Genomic DNA, 22,452 nt, shown 5'->3' with positions numbered 1-22,452 from the left:
AATGCTGTACCTCAAACATAGCAAAACATCATGTTATGCTGATACTGAAAGAAGATACATCAACACAAACATTTAGGACCAGGATGCTAAGATGCCAGCCACATGCCATTAAGTCACTAGGAACATTTCCATTGGTTTTAGTAGGTATGATGAATTGTACCCTAAGGATAAGGGTACAATTGTGCAAGTATAAGATTAGATGGATGACAGTTCTAAGAAAGCTCATATTTACTTTATGTCATTATCATTGTGCTGGTGTCGATTTTAATTAGGAAATTGTTCAGTGAAAATAAGAACAGCCAATACAGGGACATTATAATTTTCAGGTATTATACTCAAGCAGTGCTCCTTTATGAATTTCAGTGGGGTTCACGTGGGTCTCCTATGCCAGCTATGTCAATATGAATTAGGGTTGTATAGCAGCAGCAGTGCTTGGTGAGTTACTCCCTTAGTTAGTAACAATGCAGCGATCTCAGGAATTATTGGTGCCATGAATTAGGATTAATTGCATCAACAGAAGGATGTGCTGATAATTTCCTTAGTTGTGCAGGTTAATTAAACCCACTTTATGCACTCTAGCTATATATTTCAGAAAACTAAAACATTCATTGTTTTATATTGAAATGAAGAGCTTCTTCTTAAAGAGCCGTTATTTTCATATCTGCAAAATAATTGTTGCCTTTGTGAACAATTAAAGCAAGTAATTAAAAAACAACATCTGAAATGCTATTTTTCAAGTTTACCACTACATATATTTTATCTATTATTTATTTCTTACATTTATATCCCACTCTTCTCCAAGGAGCTCAGAGCAGTGTACCTGGTTTATATATATATACACACACAATCCCCCATATTTAGAATACTGTATACACAGTATGTGTTATAAGATCTTTCAGATTATTTTAATAACATTAAATAAGATGGTGGTCTTTTTGCGTGCTAATGCATCTGCATTTTAATTCATTTTATAGTTATTTACTAGGTAGTTATCACTGCTATGGAACTAAAAAGGATGAATGAAAACTAGTTCTTAATCTTTCTATATATTAGTATATGTTTGTACACTGACATATTCTTAATGGCATACAGTTTTGATGAGAAATACTCCCAACAGTTTTCCAGAGAAATAAACCTCCTTTGTCTCCTTAGCACCCATTGATTTTTCCTTCAAGGGTACATTAACAATGCTGATAGAACCTATGCAGTTAGCTTCTACATTTAACGGCGGCGGGAGGGGGGGATAAGCGTTAAAATAAAAGGCACTGTATCTATCATATGTACACAATATTTTGCAATAGTGCCATATTTGAAGCTGGGGGAAATTGAAAGGAGGACAAAATACTGAAAGAGTAAAAAAAAAAAGCAGAGAAAGAACAAACGATGCAAAAAGAAAATGACACTGAGGTCTTGGTTTAATACATATGTATTCCAGGTTGATGGTTGATTTCATTAGCAAATCTCATTGTTATGCAATGTCTGTTCTTCTGCAGCAAAATGAATATTGTATTCTCACAGGCTGTGTGTCTATTTTCTGTTGATAGATAAATGAAAGGATATATATTTACTGCTTTTCACAGTCTTTTATGTCTTTTCTAGAAAAAAACAAAGCTTCTGAATAACTATCCCCCCGCCCCCCATTTCTATCCTTAAAGCTTTTTAAGAGCTGTATATTAATGAATATTTTAATACACACTATCCAGTACAAATTAACCAGCATTACAGTGGGGATAGTCAGTGTGAATGCAATTCCTTTTTCATGTACTGTGGGGAAAATGTTAGACTAAAAACCTTCTGAAGGCTGTCAGTGTGAGCAAGCAGAGCTTTGTCGATGTTATATAGAATAGCAAAATATTCAGATATGATCTTTTCCTATCATCTTTGTAGAAAGCTTATATAGGAGTGTAATTTCCTTGTATCTAATAAATTGATCTAAATAAATGTCCACGGTTATAACAGACTACACATGTGAATGTTGATGCAGTGGTATTTAAGCAGTGAAAGTATGGTGTGATGTGTCCTTTGAGGAGCATGTGTTTACCCTGTCATGTCTTGATTTTGTTATGAGGTAGAACCAGAAATATAGGCAGATGGAAATGCCTTGAAACTTTTGGGTGCAGAAGTGACCAAATGAAGAATTGCCTGTGTGAAATTAATAGTGGAGGCTTCAACACATTTACTCAGAAGTAAATTCCACTGAGTTCAGTAGAATTTATTTCTTAGTAAATGTGGTTAGATGACAGCCATCAAAGCATTTGATTTACTGTTTTTGCTGTTATTTTATAAGGAAACCTAAAAGTGTAATGGCTTAATTATTTTCATGATTCTGGAGGTGACTTCAGAAAATGGTATATTGTATTCCTTATAGTCTCGGAGTTCCCCTATTCAAATCCAGCTCTGAAGATTTGTTATAGCTAGCGATGATAGATATCATGCAAAGGCAGTCTCATTTCTGGTAGGTTTGGTTTACTCCAATACTCTTCTTTTTGACTGGCCAATTCATCTTTAAAATTGCCTTAAAATGTTGAAACAAGTCTCAATTGCTATCTTTTGAGGCTGCTATTTGGAGGCTGCACTAAATTTATCAATGTGGTGGCTGAATCCTGTGCAGTGGCTTATCGATGGATTCAGTGCCACCACAAATGCCATAGTGTGACAGGCACCACCTGGAACTGTTGAAAGTGATCTTTCAACAGGATTAATGTGTGCACTGGCTTAAAGGTGCTATATTTGGGATTTCTTCTTGATAACCCTTTAAGAGTCTATGTAAGATATATGCAATCATTAACATTTGATTAAAATAAAATTGAATTGCTCTAGCCAACAGGCCATACAGAAGCAGAAGAAGAATAATGACCACAAAGCAAAATTTATAGACATTGCCATAGGTTGCAATAAAAAAACTTATCATAATCTAACATATGAGCTTAAAAGGTATTCCTTGTAAGAATAAAAATACTTCTTACTGTCTTCCTTGTAGCAATAGTTATTTTCCTTAAATCAGGACAAAATTCACTCTGTCTACAGTAAATTTCTCTTTTATCAGTTAAAAAAACCCCTATTTTTTGAGGTGTGGACCAAAAAGCACCTTGCACCTTTCTCATAGGGGAATATAAAGGATTTATAGGAAATAATAGGGTAAACGTTCTACAGCCATTGAACCACAGATACAAAATTGTCTTGGTAACATGTTCTAAAGTCTGGCTACCCCAAGTGATTGCTGGCATAGTTTGCAAACATAGAGCTAAAAATGACTTTTTATTCTACCACCCAGTTAGTGAAATTGTTCTCAAAAGAGAATTGTTATTCTAACAGATGGAACCACACTGAAAAATTAAGAGCTTCTTATTATAAGCAAATTATTTTGAATTTCAATCTTTCTGGTCCTAATTTAGAGGGATTCCAGAAATCTAAAGGAACAAAACAAAATGAAACATGCCCATGTTATGTAACTGACTGAAAGTACTGGTAGTATAAAACCGAAAATCCTTATAAATCTGGCCATGGATTGCCCGAACAGACATTTCAATAATCTTTCATGCCCTATTTGTTGGTTGGACTATAGGTTGCTAAAAAAAATACTGCTTGTTCTCATGACGGAGAAAAATTACTTCCAAGCCAGCCAAGTAGAAAGCTTAAGGGGTTTAATGTTCAACTATTTCCAGTTGTTGTATATTGAGAAACAGTGAGGCTGTTCCTATGAGCAGCCAAGCCCATGCTTAGGGTGCAAAGCCTGCACTTGCCTGCCCGTGAGAACCACTGGGATCCATGTGGATCCTGGCACGGTTGCGGTGCCAGACCCAGCATTCAAGCCCAGCTTTTAGTCAGGGTTAACAGAGGAAGTGCTCTGTTAAGTCAGGCTCCAGGATCGTCTGTCAGCATCAGTTGCTTGCAAAGCACCCATCCTCCGGGGGAATCCCCCAATGCACCTAACTAATTGCATGATGCATTGTGGGATTCCCCCGGCCTCCATTTGATGCCACCACGATCATGTGTGTGGTGGCGCGGCATGGGTGGGGCCAGTCCAGGATCGTCTGCAGGGAAGGTAGGCTTAACTCTGCCTTCCCCCTGCCCACAAGATCATGTGAAAGTCCCCAGTATATTTCTGGATGATGATAGAGCTGGAACTGAACCTTTGCCTTGAAAATTTTGAATGCAAAAGCAACTAAATGCCATCTTAAAAAATGGTCTGTGTGGAACTATTAGTGATGAAGGTCTCAGTGTGTTTTAAGTTCTACCGAGTTCAGTAGGATCTTAGTAAATGTAGATAGAATGACAGCATTTGAGTCACAGTTTTTGCTGAGATTATATAAGGAAACTAAAAAGTGACATGGTTAATTATTTTCATAATTCTCTCACAGTTTCTTGAGAAGGAATAGCTAACAAGACATAAGTGGCAGTTGGGCATTGTCTCCCTACCTTAAGCTCTTTTACCTAGCCTGTAGTGCCAAGGCAAAGATCTTTTGTTGAACTTGCAAGAACCTGATGACATATGATACCTGTGTGATTCGGTGCATTCAAAGACAGTGCATACAGCTATTGCATCAACACAACATCCTGAGTTAGTTGCACTGGCTTTAAGTTGCACTTTCTTAGTGCCTGTTCTTGTGCAGCCAGTATTAAACCCTCTGTTTCTTTCTTCAAGTTGCCATTCTTAAGCCATTGCCAGGTCTTGGTGATGTCTGATTTCCCACTTATATTGTGCAAATATTGACCATGCAGTGGCCTATTTTTCCATTTTTCTGCTCGGTTCTTGACTTGTTCTTTCTTGTAGGCCTGCTTTCTTTCATTGGTGTTAAATAGTTTCGCATTATTGACCATTTGAAGTGCATCTTCTTCACTGTCCTTGATATATTCTTCAAGGCCTCTTTTCTCCTTCTCTACTGTTTGATGGACTTGCAGCATTACTCTTCCACCTGAGCTGCGAGGGAGGTATAGCCTATCGACATCACTGCGGGGGTGCAGAGCATGATTGATGGTCATGATTTTCCTGGTCTTACGATCTAGTGTCTCTAGCTCTGCCTGGGTCCAGTGTATTATTCCTGCAGTGTATCTGATAACAGGTATAGCCCAGGTGTTTATGGCTTGTATGGTGTTCCCGCCATTGAGTTTGGACTTGAGGATTTTTCTAACTCTCCTGATGTATTCACTTCCAATTTTTCTTTTAACTTCAGTGTGTGCGATGTTATCAGCCTGGAGAATGCCCAAGTATTTGTAAGGTTCTTTCTCTTCCAGGTTCTTGATCTTGCTTCCATTGGGCAGTTCTATTCCTTCTGTTTTTGTTATTTTCCCTCTTTTCATTATTAATGCAGCACACTTGTCTAGTCCAAACTCCATTGCGATATTGCTACTGAATATACGGACAGTGTTTAGCAGTGATTCGATTTCTGACTGGGACTTTCCATACAACTTCAGATTGTCCATGTACAGCAGATGGTTGATTTGACTGGATGTTTTAGATGTTTGGTATCCGAGGCCTGTTTTGTTTAGTATTTGTGAAAGTGGGGTCATGGCGATTACAAACAACAGAGGGGATAGTGAGTCCCCTTGGAAAATGCCTCTTCTAATGCTAACCTGTCCAAGTGTCTCGCCATTGATTGTTAACTGTGTACTCCACATGCTCATTGCTTTTTTAAATAAATATCTGAATGTTTTTGCTGACACCAGTTGTTTCTAAACATTTTAGTATCCATGTGTGAGGCAATGAATCGAAGGCTTTCTTGTAGTCAATCCATGCAACACTTAGATTGGTTTTTCTTCTCTTGCAATTTTCTAAAATCATTTTGTCAATCAGCAGCTGGTCTTTTGTGCCTCTGGTGTTCGGGCAATTTCCTTTCTGTTCAACTGGAAGCTGTTTGTTAGTTAATAAGTGTTGCATCACTTCATCTGCTATTATTCCATTTAATAATTTGAACATGGTTGGCAGGCAGGTTATCGGTCTATAATTATTTGGAACTGCACCTTTTGCTGGGTCTTTCATGATGAGATGAGTTTTCCCAGAGATGAGATGAGTTTTCCCATCACCTCCTTGCAAAATGTGATTGAACTGTTTTGATAGTTGTTTATGAAGGCTTGTTAGGTGTTTAGGCCAAAAGCCATGCAGTTCATCGTCGCCTGGAGCAGTCCAATTTTTAATTTTCTTTGCTCTTTCACTGATTAATTCTGGTGTTATTATTAGATCTTGCATTTGTTGGTTACATTTTTCGACCTCTTTCATCCAGCCTGCTTTTTTATTATAATCTATTGGATTGTCCCATAATTTTCCCCAGAATTGCACTGTTTCTTCTTTATTTGGTGTTTCTAGGTGTCTTGCAGTTTCAACTTCAATGCTTTGATAGAAACGTCTCTGATTCAACTGGAATTGGAGATTCTGCCTGTGTTGTGTAGTTCTGGCTTCATATCTGCTAATCTTCTTTGACACTGCAGTTATTTGCTGCTTTATTATTTCCAGGACTTCTCTTATTTTCCTTGAATCTAGGTGGTATTTTTGGATCAGATACTGTTTGGTGTTTTCATTCTTCAGCTTCTTGGCTTTCATATCTTTCAATTTACTAGCATCTGATCTAAGCCTGGAGATTTTATTTTCTAATCTAATCTTCCATTTAGTTGATGTACTACTTTCTTTTTTTACAGGTCCACTGATCTTATATCCGAGCTCTTGTGTTGTTATTGTTGCTGCACTGTACATTAGTTGGTTTGTTTCTTGCAAATTCTTGGTTGTTATTTCTGCAAGTGCAGCATTGACATCTTTTAATGCCTGAGCAAGTTGTTTTTTGGCAACTGTTTTTAGAGCTGGAAGTCGAACCCTGGTGGTTGTTTGGTTCATGTGTTCAGTTATTTTTTGCTTTAGTTCTTGTTGCCTTTCTGTTAAACGGCATTTGGGTTTTTGAGGTGAAGGCAAAGGGGTGGTTGCCTGGTTTTGATTTTGAAACAGTTCAGCAACAGTGGCATCCTCTATTTCCAACACCTCCTCCATCTGCGCCTGAGCAACTTCTTCAGTTGGTGGTAATTCTTCTTCCATGTCTTGAGCCTGTGTTGCTCTTTGCAGTTCTTCCAGCTCAACTCCTGTGAATACTTTATTTCTTATTATGAATCTTCTCTGGTCTGCTAGCCTTTGTTCTGTCATTTCTGTATCTGGATGCTTCTCTTTCCAAATTTGGTACATTCTTTTTAAATAACCTCTTCTAGTTGGACTAGACTTGTAATAGCAGATCATTATTTCCTTGTTGGCATTTTTTAAAAAAAAAATTTCGGTTAAGCGACGTTTCTTCCAGTAACTTTGCTGTCTTCATTCCTGGTTGCTCAACTGAAGATCCTGAGTCCTGTTGCCCACTTGCCACCAGATGTCCAGGGACTCCAGCACCTGGCGCGGTCCTTGTTGACCCGGGCGACGACCGATCCGGTATAGATTTATTAAAGTTACGTCTCACCATATTGTTGATGGGAGAGGCACTCTTTGTCTGGCTCCTCTGGTGAGACCTGTCCAGTATGGTTGGACCTCTGGCATAGCTCTCACCTTCCTCAGAGCACGCAAGCCCCACAACCACGCCAAGGTAGTGCCTCACTGGGGGAATAAGAATAATACTTATTATTATTATTATTATTATCATTATTATTTATTTGATTTGTATACTGCCCTTCCAAAATGGCTCGGGGCAGTTCCAGAAAGGCTCAGTGTAATGTTGCATACACTGTGAGGTTAGGTTTGTGCTGGTGTACGCAATAAAAAAACACACCTTCTGTAAATGTACAACTGTACCCATGAAGAATATGTGTAGTAGGAGATCTACTGCCTCTTTGTCCATGGTGGGGGGGATTGTTTACTTAATAAGTGTTCCTGGTGAAATTCTTTGTTAAACTATGCACTCCAACACTCAGTTTGTAATGCAAAAGACAATGCCGGTGAATTGCTCTTTTATTTTGACAACAGCTCAATCCATTCTCTGGAAGCTGTTTTTTATCTTCTGCCTCCCTTAAGTTGGTTTACTGTTGGACTACTGTCTGTTGGACTACTAAAGGAAAGAGCTTTATCCTTAGCTGGTAGTAATGCTCCTTCTGGTCAATTTCTACAGGCTGGTCAATTTCCACACTTCATGTTATCTTCAACACAGGGCTGCCACTGAAATAAAGTAAAGTAAAGCTGTGCCATTGACTCCTGGCGACCACAGAACCATCTGGTTTTCTTTGGTAGAATACAGGAGTGGTTTACCATTGCCATCTCCTGCACAGTATGAGATGACAACTTTCAGCATCTTCCTACATCGCTGCTGCCCGATATAGGTGTTTCCCATTAGGCGGCCACTGAAATAGCACCTCTATATTGAGTTATCTCCCTGTCCCCACATGTATGACTACTTAGTCTGAGAAACATACCAGTGGGGATTTGAACCAGCAACCTCTTGCTCCCTAGGCAAGTTACTTCCCCGCTGTGCTATTAGGTGGCTACTGAAATAGCACCTCTGTATTGAGTTATCTCCCTGTCCCTACATGTATGACTACTTAAACATGTTGTGATGTCATCACACATTGTGTTTTTCTGCCCTCCACCAATGGTAGTCAATGTTGACATGGAAATACACAGCATGATAATGACATTACACTTGTGTGCAGGGCCATAGCAAGGTCAGCAGGGGCCTGTGTTCAATAAATGAACATCAGGCACCCTTTATTTTTTTAGAGGCTTTATTTTTTACTTAACTTCTACCTGCCAACACCAACACCCTTCTTTCTCCTGCTGTCCCCACTGTTTGACTGCCCCACTGCCGTTCATCACTCCGACCACTTGTAGCTGGTTTGCCCAGCAGTGTGCATTTTTTAATGGCTTCTTTTAATGGCTTCTCTCCATGCTTGAATGAGGAGAGAAGCCATAGAATCCATCAACACTGAGCAACTGGCTACAGAATGGAGGGACTGCATGCATCTGCATAGAAGATGCATCTAGACCAGGCCTGCACAACTCAAATGACCTGGCGGGCCGAAACCAACCGTGACTTGGTTCATGGGGGCCGAGGTCAGTTCCTAAGGTGCTGATTATTAGAGTAACACTTAATATCAATCAATCAACCAATCAACTGAATTAAAGTGAAATGAATTTAAAATGAATTTAAAATGAATTTAATCAATATTTAACTTTTGATGTTCTGGCAGGCCAAGATTGATTTAAATTAATATGAAATAAGTTGAATTAAAATTCATTCTAATAATATAAATATTATACAATCTGTACAAAATACATAATAAAATGCACTGTTCTTCCTTTCCACCTCTGCCAAATCATCACACAAAACATGGAACACTTTTAAGGGGGGAAAAAATGAGAACCTCATCTCATAATTTTGGGAAAGAATGGAGAAGGGGAAAGAAAGATGGAAAGGATGCAGCAGAAGGCTTGTCCTAAGAGAGAGAGAGAGAGAATGGAGCAGTCTTGGGGGGAGAGAGAGAGAGAGAGAGAGAGAGAGAGAGAATGGAGCAGTCTTGGTGGAAGAGAGAGAGAGAGAGAGAGAATGGAGCGGTCTTAGTGGGGGGGGAGAGAGAGAGAGAATGGAGCAGTCTTAGTGGGGGAGGGAGAGAGAGAGAGAGAATGGAGCGGTCTTAGTGGGGGAGGGAGAGAGAGAGAGAGAATGGAGTAGTCTTAGTGGGGGAGAGAGAGAGAGAGAGAGAATGGAGCAGTCTTAGTGGGGGAGGGAGAGAGAGAGAGAGAATGGAGCAGTCTTAGTGGGGGAGGGAGAGAGAGAGAGAGAATGGAGCAGTCTTAGTGGGGGAGGGAGAGAGAGAGAGAGAATGGAGCAGTCTTAGTGGGGGAGGGAGAGAGAGAGAGAGAATGGAGCAGTCTTAGTGGGGGAGGGAGAGAGAGAGAGAGAATGGAGCAGTCTTAGTGGGGGAGGGAGAGAGAGAGAGAGAATGGAGCAGTCTTAGTGGGGGAGGGAGAGAGAGAGAGAGAATGGAGCAGTCTTAGTGGGGGAGGGAGAGAGAGAGAGAGAATGGAGCAGTCTTAGTGGGGGAGGGAGAGAGAGAGAGAGAATGGAGCAGTCTTAGTGGGGGAGGGAGAGAGAGAGAGAGAATGGAGCAGTCTTAGTGGGGGAGGGAGAGAGAGAGAGAGAATGGAGCAGTCTTAGTGGGGGAGGGAGAGAGAGAGAGAGAATGGAGCAGTCTTAGTGGGGGAGGGAGAGAGAGAGAGAGAATGGAGCAGTCTTAGTGGGGGAGGGAGAGAGAGAGAGAGAATGGAGCAGTCTTAGTGGGGGAGGGAGAGAGAGAGAGAGAATGGAGCAGTCTTAGTGGGGGAGGGAGAGAGAGAGAGAGAATGGAGCAGTCTTAGTGGGGGAGGGAGAGAGAGAGAGAGAATGGAGCAGTCTTAGTGGGGGAGGGAGAGAGAGAGAGAGAATGGAGCAGTCTTAGTGGGGGAGGGAGAGAGAGAGAGAGAATGGAGCAGTCTTAGTGGGGGAGGGAGAGAGAGAGAGAGAATGGAGCAGTCTTAGTGGGGGAGGGAGAGAGAGAGAGAGAATGGAGCAGTCTTAGTGGGGGAGGGAGAGAGAGAGAGAGAATGGAGCAGTCTTAGTGGGGGAGGGAGAGAGAGAGAGAGAATGGAGCAGTCTTAGTGGGGGAGGGAGAGAGAGAGAGAGAATGGAGCAGTCTTAGTGGGGGAGGGAGAGAGAGAGAGAGAATGGAGCAGTCTTAGTGGGGGAGGGAGAGAGAGAGAGAGAATGGAGCAGTCTTAGTGGGGGAGGGAGAGAGAGAGAGAGAATGGAGCAGTCTTAGTGGGGGAGGGAGAGAGAGAGAGAGAATGGAGCAGTCTTGGTGGGGGAGAGAGAGAGAGAGAGAGAGACTTAAGAGACTTAACTGCGCAGGCGCGCCTCGCAGTTGGGAAGCAACACCGGGTCAAATAGCAGACCCGAGTGTCGCTCTGGTTTCTGCCGCTGTGTGCCACTGCTGCCGTGGGGGAGGGTAAGAAAGAACACCTGCACCCCCGCAGCCATCTCCTCGGCCGTGCAGCGGCTGGAATTTTTTTTGAGGAGGTTTTTTTAAGCAACAGGGGGAGGAAGAGGAAATAGCCCCGGGGGCCAGGAAAAAAGGCCTCGCGGGCCGCATCCGGTCCCCGGGCCGCATGTTGTGCAGGCCTGATCTAGACATAGAAGGTGCATATGTGCCTTCTGTTTGTTAGCTGGCTCACTTAGCGATGACAGGTTATATGGCTTTTCTCCTCATATGAGCAGGGAGAGAAGCCATGAACTACCCCCCCCCCACTGCTGCACAAACCATCTATGAGCAGTGGGGAAGCAGGCAAGCAGTGGGGGCAGAAGGCTGGGTGATAGGGCAGGAGGCAAGCCATGGTGCAAGTAGGGGTGGGGCAGATGGCAGGGCCCTGGCAGCCCCTGGGAGGGCAGTGGACAGTGTTCGCTGGACACCTTTGATCACATCCAGCTATGCCCTGCTTGTATATATTCCTACAACAGTGAGCCATTTTTGGTGGATGCCCCATGTCGGTTGTAACATTTTGCTGTGCCCATTGAACAACACCTGACTAAAAATAAAGATCATGACTAACAAGATGTGCAGTCTAACGAAACCGGAAGGCTCCATGTCAGGGCTGAAGCAGTGCCAGGAGGCAGCCCCAACACTTTTAAAAACTAGCAGCTGCTTAAGCAGCACGGATGGGGAGAAATGTGGTGACATGACTTGTGCAACGGTTGATTTTTAAAAGTTTGGGGACTGCCTTCGGGCAGTGCTGCCACCCCAACACAGATCCTTCTGGCTTTGATAGGCTAATATGGACGTGACATGCAGTCTATTGCCCTAAATTTCCCTTAAATATATTGTCTTGAATCTAGCACAGAATTGTATTCATTAATGATTTCATGTTAGCAGCAATTCCAGTTTCCTTGAGAAATCTTGTAGGATATTTTAATCCATTATACTTTTTAGTACAACAGTAGTATCTTGTATACCCATTTTCCCACAAAGTTGAGTTGTGTGTGTATGTGGGGGAGGGGAGGTGATGTTGGTGACAATTGTGATTGGTGTGAATCTGTCAGGCAGTTTTACCTGTTGCTCTTTGACTCTGCATTTTGGTGCAACCAATGGTTTTACTAAAACATTCCGTCAGTTGGGTGGGCACCTCAGATATGAAGCAGTGTTATAATTCTGCTTCCTGCCTGTGGCACACTACAGCTGGATAGATCGGATCATATTTATCTGTAGGAGAAGGATGTTTTGCTGTGGTTGAAGGCAATGTGTGTGGGGTGGGTGGGCAGGGGGGGGAGAGTTAAGTATCCTGCCCTAGTACAGAAGATTGAACTAGATAGGCTTCATTTTACATTCAGACCAGTGCTTTTATATTTTTTCTATACAGCTATAGTTTCATGTACCATTTTAAACCAAACTTCAAGAAGTTTCTTTTCATTCCTTCTTGGCAGTATTTTTGATTATTTGATTTATTTTTTCTTTTAGAAAGTTATAGGTAATATAAGGTAACATAAGGGTGGGTGGGTTCAAAGTTAAATTCTTTTGGATGGAACTATTTAGTATTGATATTTTACAGTTGTCTTTCCAGGAACCACATATTTTTAATGTCATATTTTAAAGTGAGGCTTGAACAGCTTCCTTGTTCCCCGAGAAGTTTGGCAGATGTTTCTTTTTATTGCAGGTGTGCATTTAAGCTTGATTTAAAATTTCAGAAAGGTTTTGTTTCCTTCTTGTTGTATTAGAGAGGAAAGAGTGTTGCAATGCAAACATTTCCAACAATTGATTTTTCCAAAGGGGGTAAAAATATGCGTTTTGCTGTAGAGCTTTTTTGTTGTTGTTCCGGATAGGGTGTTGCCAGTGTGCAGGTAGAACAATTTCTACCTTATATTTTGCAAGCCACATACTTCACCTGGGTTGGTTTTGGTCACATGAGCATGCATGTTTACTGGTGATCTAAGTGCTCCACCTGCCTTTCAGTTTGTTTACCAGGAAATCAAGATGTGTAAACTGCAGGAAGTACTATTTGACCCTCTCAGGCAGTATCTCATTACAATAATTGCTAATCTCTGAATAAGACAGCCATGTTTTGTGAGTAACACAGGGAGAGAGAGGTTGTGTTACAGAGATTTTAGGTGTTTCCACAAATAGAGCGTTGTAAATGCTTGCTTCGGATTATGCTTCCTTGATAGCTTTTGATAATAGACATCTGCTGACCTTTGGGGTCAGTAAAGCTGGGACACAATAGTATGTGTTCTTTCATTCCTCTTTAACTGAAAAAAGAAATATCACGGCTTGTTGTTTTGGAGTGCTGTCACTGTTCTGTATCGAAAGGATAATGGCTACTTCCTGATTAAACCACTATCCACAGTAAGCTGTTCATATTACATCTCTATTCTCCTGTGAAGGGTAGACTGCTCAGTGTTTTTCTTTTGAAAAAAATTTAACCAGGGAATTGTCAGTTTTAAAATGTTTATGGAATGTAGGTTAAAAGCTTTAGAGAAGCTTTTCCCCGTTTTAATTTTTCTTCTTAGAGTAAGAAATTGTTTAGCCTCTTTAGTTACTTAAAAGCTGGGTGGGAAATTAATATAAACATCTCTGAGTTGATCTTCCTGCTTTTAATGTTGAAAATCAATTTTTCTCTGTCTTACAACTTGTTATTAACTACATAGATATTTGAAGCACATTCTTGTAAAAAAGAAATATCTCATATTGTTAGACAAGATGGCAAATGACATATTTCCATGTTATGTGAGCTGAATAAACAACACATTTTAGGCAGTCATTTATGCTGTCTTCAATGCTTTTTGTTATAGATTTGTTAAAATTTTGGACTAAAGCACAGTTTTTTAAAGAGGATCTATGTTGCATATCACTATTGTCATGTTACATTCTATATAGCTTATACTGTATTGTGTAAGAATAGATTTGGAAAATGTAAGATGGAAATAACCTAAGATTTAACTTTTGTCCCCAGTATGTTTTATTACTTTGTGGTTCTCCAAACATGGGGTGCAATCCAGCCAAAGTTAAACAATTCTGTCCCATTGATTTCAGTAGAAAATAATTAAGAAAGCCCTTATTCTCTGATTGAACAGTGGGGCTTAAAAATGCTTAATTCTGGCAAGATTGTACCACAATTCATACATTCTTGAACAAGTTCATGTAGCAAAAAAACAGCAATGTTTGGGAGGCCGAAGGTCAAATGTCAGCTCTTTTGTACCAAGTTCATTTCACACCAAAGTTCATAGAGGAAAATTTTACATGAAGCAATATGGTACAGAATTGTGTACCACGGAGGACATCATGTACAGTATTAACCAATTTAAAAATAATAACTTGTAGTGCTTGGGAGTAAGCCCTATTAAACTAAGAGGAGCAAACTTCTAAGTAAATGTGGATTGGGCTGTAAGTTCTGTTAAGGCCAAACTACATTAGGTTAAGCATATATTTGAAATTGATGTACTTTTTAATTGTATACATAACAAGCCATGGATGGCTGGATCCTGATGTGGTGTGTGTGTGTGTGTGTGGTGGGGTGGGGTTGACTCTCTGCCTCTGTCCCTGCCATGGTCCTGATCTGTATTGCCTGACCCTATACAGCTTGTTTGCTCTGGGAGGGAAGCTCCCATTGGCTCCACTGGGAGCTCCCCTCCTGGGGCAAATAGCAGCAGGGAACGATCCAGATTAGGAACCTGGAAGGGGCAGAGATACAGACTTCTCTGCACAGTATGGTCCAGATCCAGATCCCCCCAGCTGCTATTTAGAGTGTAAAAAAACAAGCATGTCCGTTCCAAGCATCTGCTTAATGTCATGTGTAGTCTGGCTATATCAGGTGGCTGTGCATTTCAAAAGTTGGTGAGGGCATCAGACTGGATGTACATGGTTTGATTACTTGGAATTTGAGAGGGTAATTTTGAAAGGTGCTAAGTAGAGATGTTGCCAAAGTTTGTAATTACCTGATTTGTATACAGATAGGTCCAGCTCAGCATGTAAAATGAGTTGCTGCAGTCAATGTTCTAGCTGACTAGGATGCTTCATGGGGGCATGAGCAAAAATGCTCTTGCTGATTGCTGTGAACTATGTTACCAGAGACCACTTGGCAAAGCAATTTCTTATTTTTTAAATGAGTACCTTCTCTCTTTGGGGGTTATTTCTCTTGGAGACTTTCCATATGGCACCTTGAAATTGCTCACTATATATAGGCTTGCTGTCTGTACGTATGAGCTAGGTTTTGACACCGTATGCAATATGGGAATTGCATACGGGAATAGCAGAGTGCATTCACATAGCCACAGCCTGTTTCGGATCTTATCTTGATGTTTCATGTTGTATATGTGTCGTGAAATAATAGCTGATCTTCTGAGTTTTGAGTGCAGGCTTGCTGGGTTTACTTAGAAATAAATGATTTAGTTCAATGGGTTTCCTCCTAAGATTGTAGCTGTAAAAGTGTGGCTTGCTTTTAGAGGTGTGCGTGTCAATCACCCATTTATTTTTTTTGCATGAGTCCACTGCCCTTACACATATTCACCAAGAAGGGAGGGAAAACCGTCAGTCACCTACCCTCTCCTTCTCTTCCCCCTCAGGGAAGTGCCCTGTGTGCAGATCCAGGTGCGGGGTTGCTTCCTCCATTCTTCCTTTGCAAGCGAGAGAGTGGTGTAAAATCTGAAGCAGTTAACTCTAAGGGCTAGCTGTCAGATTTTACCCCACTTCCTTCCGTGCAGTCTGGAAAGTACCTTGCAGATGTGTTCTGTGGTGGCAGCCCCCCATCCATGTCTAAAATCCATTTGTTACCAGCTGTATTTGGGGCAAGTGATGTTTAGCTAGTGATGGGAACTACCATTTTCAGGGGGCAAAGAAGTGCCAACACTACAGGCTGGGGAGAGAACTTTTGGAAATAGATTAGCTTATTTCTGAATCTCTCAAAGAAATGTCATAAATGCCAACCAATTCCAAATCAAGTTGAGGAGAGTTCGCCTATGACGGGTACTAAGGAAGTGTTAATTAGAGAAGTGCTCCAAGACGGAATATTCCAAATGTGTTTAAGTCTTGTTGTCATTAAACTTCAGAGGCACCTGAGCAAAACTCCTTCTTGTTCTTGCAAATATAAGCCTCTCTTAAACACATATAATACCGTTGATAATCTAGCACTATCTAATCAATTAAACATCTGAGCAGTCCAACCCCCTGCTCAGAACAGGAAACTGCTACATTATCCCTGACTGATTACTGTCCAGCCTCTCTTTCAAAACCTCGAGCAAGGGAGAGTCCACCATTGCATAAGTCAGACAGTTCCACTTCAGAACTGCTCTTACTGTCTAGAGAGCAATTCTATCTATGTATCCCAAAACTTTTTCCATCTTTCTTGATTGATTGATTGATTGATTCTCTATGTAAACCGCTTTGGAAACATTTGTTGAAAAGCGGTATAGAAATATTTGTTGTTGTTTTGCTCTGTGAGCTTAAAATATCCTTAAAGCCTACATAAACCTATTCACATTTTTTTCCTTTTTAAGGTGTTCCTCCCTATGCTGAAGGCAAGAGTCTGCATTGCAAAATAAACATTTTGAGGCAGTTCTGACACACAGCCTAAACCTGGGTCAGCCCAGCCTGGGTTAGGCTGCATGTGAGAACCGCTGGGATCGGGCCTGATCCTGATGGGACAGAGCCGCCTAGCCCAGCTTCTTAGCCTGGCTGTTAGCTAAAGTTAAGGGAGCAAGAGCTCCCTTAACCTGGGCTACCTGCTCATATGTGAGCACAGGCTCCTTCCGGCCCTGCCGCACAGAGATGGGTGCCTAGGTCCCGTCTATTGGGGAATCCCTCAATGCATTGAGTGGGTCGCGTGGTGCATTGGGGGATTCCCAGAGGCCAGGGCGCATCGTCCCAGCTTCCAGAGCTATGCACTGTGCCACACAGCACTGCTCATATGGGAGCGTGGTCTGCACTCCCAAAACAAGTACTCGCTTGCGGAAGTGAGTAAAACAAGACTTTGCCTGCCCACCCAGTCGTGAGAATGACCTCTTTGTCTATTTATCTTACACTGTGGAGTCTTGGACAGCTATTTTGTTGTAGCAGTGTGGCACAGTATGAGAATGTTTAAGGTCACCTATGGCAGTGATTTCCAAATGCTGGGTGGATCAGGACAAACTAGTGGGTCACTGCATCTTTTTGAGTGTCTCACTGCCTACTAGAAGTAGATGTCTAAGTCAGTGTTGCAGAAGAAAATTAAGTTAGATGCAGAGGCGGAGCTTCAATAGGATGGACAGGTCCAAACCACTTGTACTGCCCAGCTTCCCAGAGAAGGGCCACCTCACTCGCCTCCCTTCTCCTGTTGCCCGATGTGGCAGCGGCAGCAGCCCTCCTCAGTGCGGTGTGTCGCCTGCTGCCATTTCTCAGTCCCAGCCATGGCTGGACCAAGGCCACGCCTCCCCATCACAAAGGGGCAGTGGGGTAGCAAAGCAGCCACTGAAGGGGTGGCGTATGACAGCGGCACTCCCCACCCCGAGTATGGTGCATGGCGCTTCTGCCTGTGTTTCTGCCTATGTTTCCCAGGCCCAGCCACTCTCCTGGCTGGAGCTGGCTGGAGCGCTGGCATGCCTCTGGCGTGCTATAGCTGGGGTGGCGGAGAGAGTGAAGGGGTGGCAGGGTGCTTTGGAGTTGGCACCCAAGCTGCCTTCAACCTCACTATGCCCCTGGTTAGGTCTGTGGTTTCCAGGTCTGGGAACGGAACCAAAAAGGGCTCTTGAATAGTGGCAAAATTCCACAGATGGATCCTCTCAGCCAACTGTCAGGACTACTGACTAAGAGACATTTAAAGCTGCTCTCACAGCCCTTGTACACTAAAGAAGAAAGGAGACTACTTAGCAGAATTAATCCTAGTTTGTGGTGAAATGGACAACTAGAAGGTAGTATCATCAAACCATTTACTGTAGAATAATAATTCAGGAGGTTGGAATGCCTAATGGATAAAGTGAAGGGGATTAATTAGTTTAATACACACCTCCATCTAATGCTCCAGAAGAAATGTTGCTTCTGAAAAGGACAGAGCTTTCAGGGAAATGGGATGATCTTTACTTTTAAATCAATCTGAATTTATGCTACTCAGACTTTTATATTTTGCAAAAACTAATAACTTATCTGTAAAAATATACAACCCTTTTGAACATTTTCACTTAAACTGCATATTTGGATGATATTTAACCTGTAAATCTAAAGGGTATCTCTATGTAAGCTTAGGAACTGTAGAGATATTATATATGTGTACATTTAAGCATGAAATAAGGGAGCAAGATTGCACTTGTTGGCCTTGTCCCCCGACATAATATGTCAAAAAGCTGAGTCCCTGATCACATGTGCAGAGGGTACGCATTTACAGTTTGTGTTCACATAGGCTCTTTCACAAATTGTGCCAAATGTGTATAGAGGGAGACAGAACCCAAGGGTGTGATGCTGCTCCTGGTATGTACACTGACTATACACACATGTACCATATTTAGAGTTCTTTAGTAGTGATGCTAATCAACATCAACATAATCGCTACTATGTTAAGAGGGAGCCTCTTTACTCAATCATGTGTCTGCCAGATATTAGCTACAGCAGACTTCTGGTCCTTTATAGCCAGTACCAGTAAGCTAGAGGGCATTTACTGTGTCCTGTTCCTGTAAATATTTTGTTTCCTTGAGCATGTTAATTATAAGGTTTTTTTATTCGTATTTTATCCAGCCCTGTTCAGAATAACTGCTGTGGCTTAACAAAATAGGATTCATCAAATTATGAAAAGATGGAAAGCCTGATTTTGACACTAGGGAGAAAGACCAATGACTGTTTTTATTATAAGCATCAACATCAACATGTTGTATTTCGTAAAGAAAAAAGAAGACCAAGCTATTAATCCAGGCAAGATGAGTTACGGCAATTTTAGAGTTACATGAAGAGTGCTACAACTCTTGTTTTTTTAAAACACAGGAAACTAAACTTGTAGAAAAAGGAAAACAGAACTAAGATGTTAGCACATCATTGCTGGAACATTTCACAATTTAAATTACAGTTAAACAGATATAGACCACAGTCCTCACTATGAAGACGTTCCAGTGAAATTACTTACTGGCTACTTCAGAGTAAGTGCATTTGAGACTGAAAGCCGGCAGCATGTTTACTTATTCCTTGTGCCTTAATTTCAAACAGTATTGCATTTTGAGTAGTTGTACACCAACTCTTTATTTCAAACAAAGCTTTGTGTCAGGCAAACAAGCCTTGAAACGTATTTTTGATGCCATATATGTTCTTCAGGTTTTAACACTGGCACTGCCTTTAATTCAAGCTGATGCATGAAAATAAATAGCTGTGCAGTTGTCACTCCTAGGTTATAACTCCAGCAGCATGAGCCAAAGGGAGGAATTCTTAACACCTGAGAATCTAGATCTTAGGAGCCCTATTTTGTTTCTCACAGTCTGAGCACAGGTTCAGTTCAAAGATCCAATAGGAAATGTTTGATTATGTAGGCAGGCAGCTTGCTTGGGGGCTCTTTCTAGTCCTGTCTTCTGGTGCTCTGAGTTGAGGTGTTAGGGCTGTGAGGATTTGGAATCCAAGCTGGCCTAGGATGTGTTAAGGGGCAGGCAGGAGGCCAGTTAGCACAGGTGCTTGCTAAAGCAGAGAATGGGTGAAAGCCAGACCTTTCACCCATTCCACACAGTTTCCCATGTAGCTGTTTTCAAGGCCCATAAAAGGCCTTGTAAACACTTGTAGGGATTAGTTTTGCTTTGTAGAAATAGCATCCCAACTCTTTTCTAATGATTTATTCTCCAGTGCTTCGGCAAGGTTTAGTTACAGATAACCTCTCTGAACTCAGTGTCCTCAAATAGTGCTTTGCTTTTTCAACCCTTTAAAACTCCATTTCCTTAATGTTGCAATGCAAGATTCCATGATAGTGCAGTGGCAGCATTCCAAATCATAATACTATATCTGAGGATATTGTCTTATGAACATGTGAAGCTGTTTTATACTGCATTAGACCACTGTCTCCTTTACCCCATACCTGCCAACCCTAGCTGGCATCTGTTCTGCAAGGTCTCTGGTGGAAGTCTCCCAGCTCTGCTATCTCAGGCATTTTCTTTTTTAAATTTTTAACTTGAGCTGCTAAACGTTTTCCCTTGGAGCTGTGATGCTTCCCAAGGTGAGATATGGTCTCCTGGCCATAATTGCTATCACTAAACTACTGCACCGCACCAGCGACATGCTGGGTGAATGGAACTCCATGTGCTGAGGTGAAAAGGATAAAACCTGACTAGGGATACTAACAATCAGTTTTCCTTCTAACAGGGATTCCCAGATGTTGTTGCCTACAATTCGCAGAATCCCCAACGAAAGGCAACTGCAGCTGGGGATGTTGGGAGTTGAAGTGAACAACATCTGGGAATCCCTGTTAGAGGGAACAGTGTTAACAATGGACATCTAAATTTGCATTGGAAACAGTTGTATACTGCTTTCTGTGCAGGGCAAATAGTTACACTGGAATTGGTTTTAATGGTGACAGAAAATAGTCTGGTTTCCAATGAGTGAGTGAAATAACTAAAGCACCTGCTTTAAGCACCACTCAGTTTCATTAATTCAAAATCTGGCCTAGATCTACAAGCATAAGCTTGCCCTAAATGGTTCGTACTGTATATGTTCTATTTTTACTTGAGCAAGAGAAGTGACATCTTGTTTAATACAGCCAACTTCTAAACTATCTACAAAATGACATGCTTGTCATTTTTTCTTCTTCAGTTGTCAATGGGCTCAGAGACTGCTGGGACTATCCCATTGTTTATAACATGTCAATAACATGACCTTGTTTGTAAGATGATGGTCCGTGGTTATGTGATTTGTAGTCAATATGACACACATAGGACCCCTCTCTAGTTGTTGTTGTGCTTGGGTACATCACCCATGTTCTGGAATGCTGACCTCCCAGCATTTCAGATCATGGAAGAAACTTTTCGTGGGTATTATTGTTGTTGTTATTATTATTAACCTGATTTCTATACTTCCCTTCCAAACTGGCTCAGGGTGGTTTACACAGAGAAATAATAAATAAATAAATAAGATAAGATGGCTCCCTGACCCCAAAGGGCTCACAGTCTAAAAAGAAACATAAGATAGACACCAGCAACAGTCACTGGAGGTACTGTGCTGGGGGTGCTGGGGCCTCTGCAAACACCATACTCAGGGGGAGCTAGAGGAGTGGCTACAGCACCCCTGGCCACTGCCTCAACCTGAGGAACCAGAGAGAGTTTTGGATCCAGGAGCATTCCCAAGCTACATACTTTATCTTTCAGGGGGAGTGTAACCCCATCGAGAACAGGGAGACCTAAACCATCTCTTGAGTCCTTACCTGCCACAGTCAGTATTTCCAATTCCACTTCAGTTTGTTCTTCTTCATCCATCCCGTTACTACCTCCAGGCAGGCATTTGGGGAATTTATGCCATTTCCTGATTAGGTTAATATGGAGAAATAGATTTGGGTGTCATCAGCATATTGATAACACCGTGCACCAAATTTCCTGATGATCTCTCCTGGCAGTTTCATGTAGATGTTAAAGAGCTTTGGAGACAGTATGGAGCCTTGTGGAACTCCACACTAGTTCTTGCTTTGCAGAGTAGCAGTCTCCAAGCGACACCATCTGGAATCTGGAACAGAATCACCCTAAAACAGTGCCACCCAATCTCACCTCCCTCAGCCAACCCAGAAAGATACCATGGTTGATGGTATCAAAAGGTGCTAAGAGATCCAAAAGGATCAGCAGAGTCACACACACTTTGTCAGTTGCCAATTGGAGATCAGCCATCAGGATGACCAAGGCATTCTCAACCCCATAGCCAGCTTCAAAGCCAGTTTGAAATGGGTCTAGATATTCTGCATCATCCAAAACTGCCTGGAGCTGAGGCCACCACCCACTCAATCACCTTGCCTAACCATGGAAAATTAGGAATGGATCTGTAATTAGCTAACTCCGAAGGATCCAATGCAGGTTTATTTAAATACGGTCTAATATTAGCCTCCTTAAGACAAGGAGGCATCCTGGCCTCCCTCAGAGAAGCATTAATAATATTTACCAGACTCTTGCTGATAATATGATTACCAGATGAAATAAGCCAAGTTGGGCAAGGGTCAAGAGAACAGTTTGTAGGATGCACAGCCTGAAGCAGTTTGTTCACATCCTCAGTAGTCACAAACTGAAAATGATCCAATCTAATCCCATAAGAGGAATTGCTGGACACTACCACAGTAGACTCTGCAGTAACTGTGGAATCCAGTTCGGCTCCGATATGGGAGACTATCTGTGAAAAAGTAATTGAAAACATCACAGCAAGTGATTGATGATTCCAAGTTCAAATTCAAGGGGGAGGGAGCACATACTAGCCCCCTCACAATCCTAGACAACTCTGCTGGACATGAATTTGTGGAAGCAATGCAGGCAGAAAAGAACTGCTTCTTTGCCGCCCTCACTACCAGGG

General features: G+C 41.8%; 1 protein-coding gene across 19 annotated transcripts in view; it reads left to right on the top strand.

Moving 5' to 3' along the window:
- BAZ2B (bromodomain adjacent to zinc finger domain 2B) overlaps positions 1-22,452 on the top strand; it is a 284,396-nt gene that overhangs the window by 98,351 nt on the left and 163,593 nt on the right. Inside the window, exon 1 of one of the 19 annotated variants that reach the window (XM_053260554.1) lies at positions 13,043-13,326. The exons of 17 other annotated variants lie outside the window; for them this stretch is intronic. The gene's annotated coding sequence lies outside the window, so the exon portion shown is untranslated. Of the gene's footprint in view, positions 1-13,042; positions 13,327-17,764; positions 17,862-22,452 lie in introns of those variants that run through there. One more of the 19 variants, XM_053260598.1, reaches the window with a different exon arrangement.

The sequence above is a fragment of the Hemicordylus capensis genome, chromosome 1 (assembly GCF_027244095.1).
Source record: "Hemicordylus capensis ecotype Gifberg chromosome 1, rHemCap1.1.pri, whole genome shotgun sequence".
Taxonomy (NCBI): Eukaryota; Metazoa; Chordata; class Lepidosauria; order Squamata; family Cordylidae; genus Hemicordylus; species Hemicordylus capensis.
Note: the sequence above shows the minus strand (reverse complement) of the source record. Positions and strands in the feature narration are given on the sequence as shown.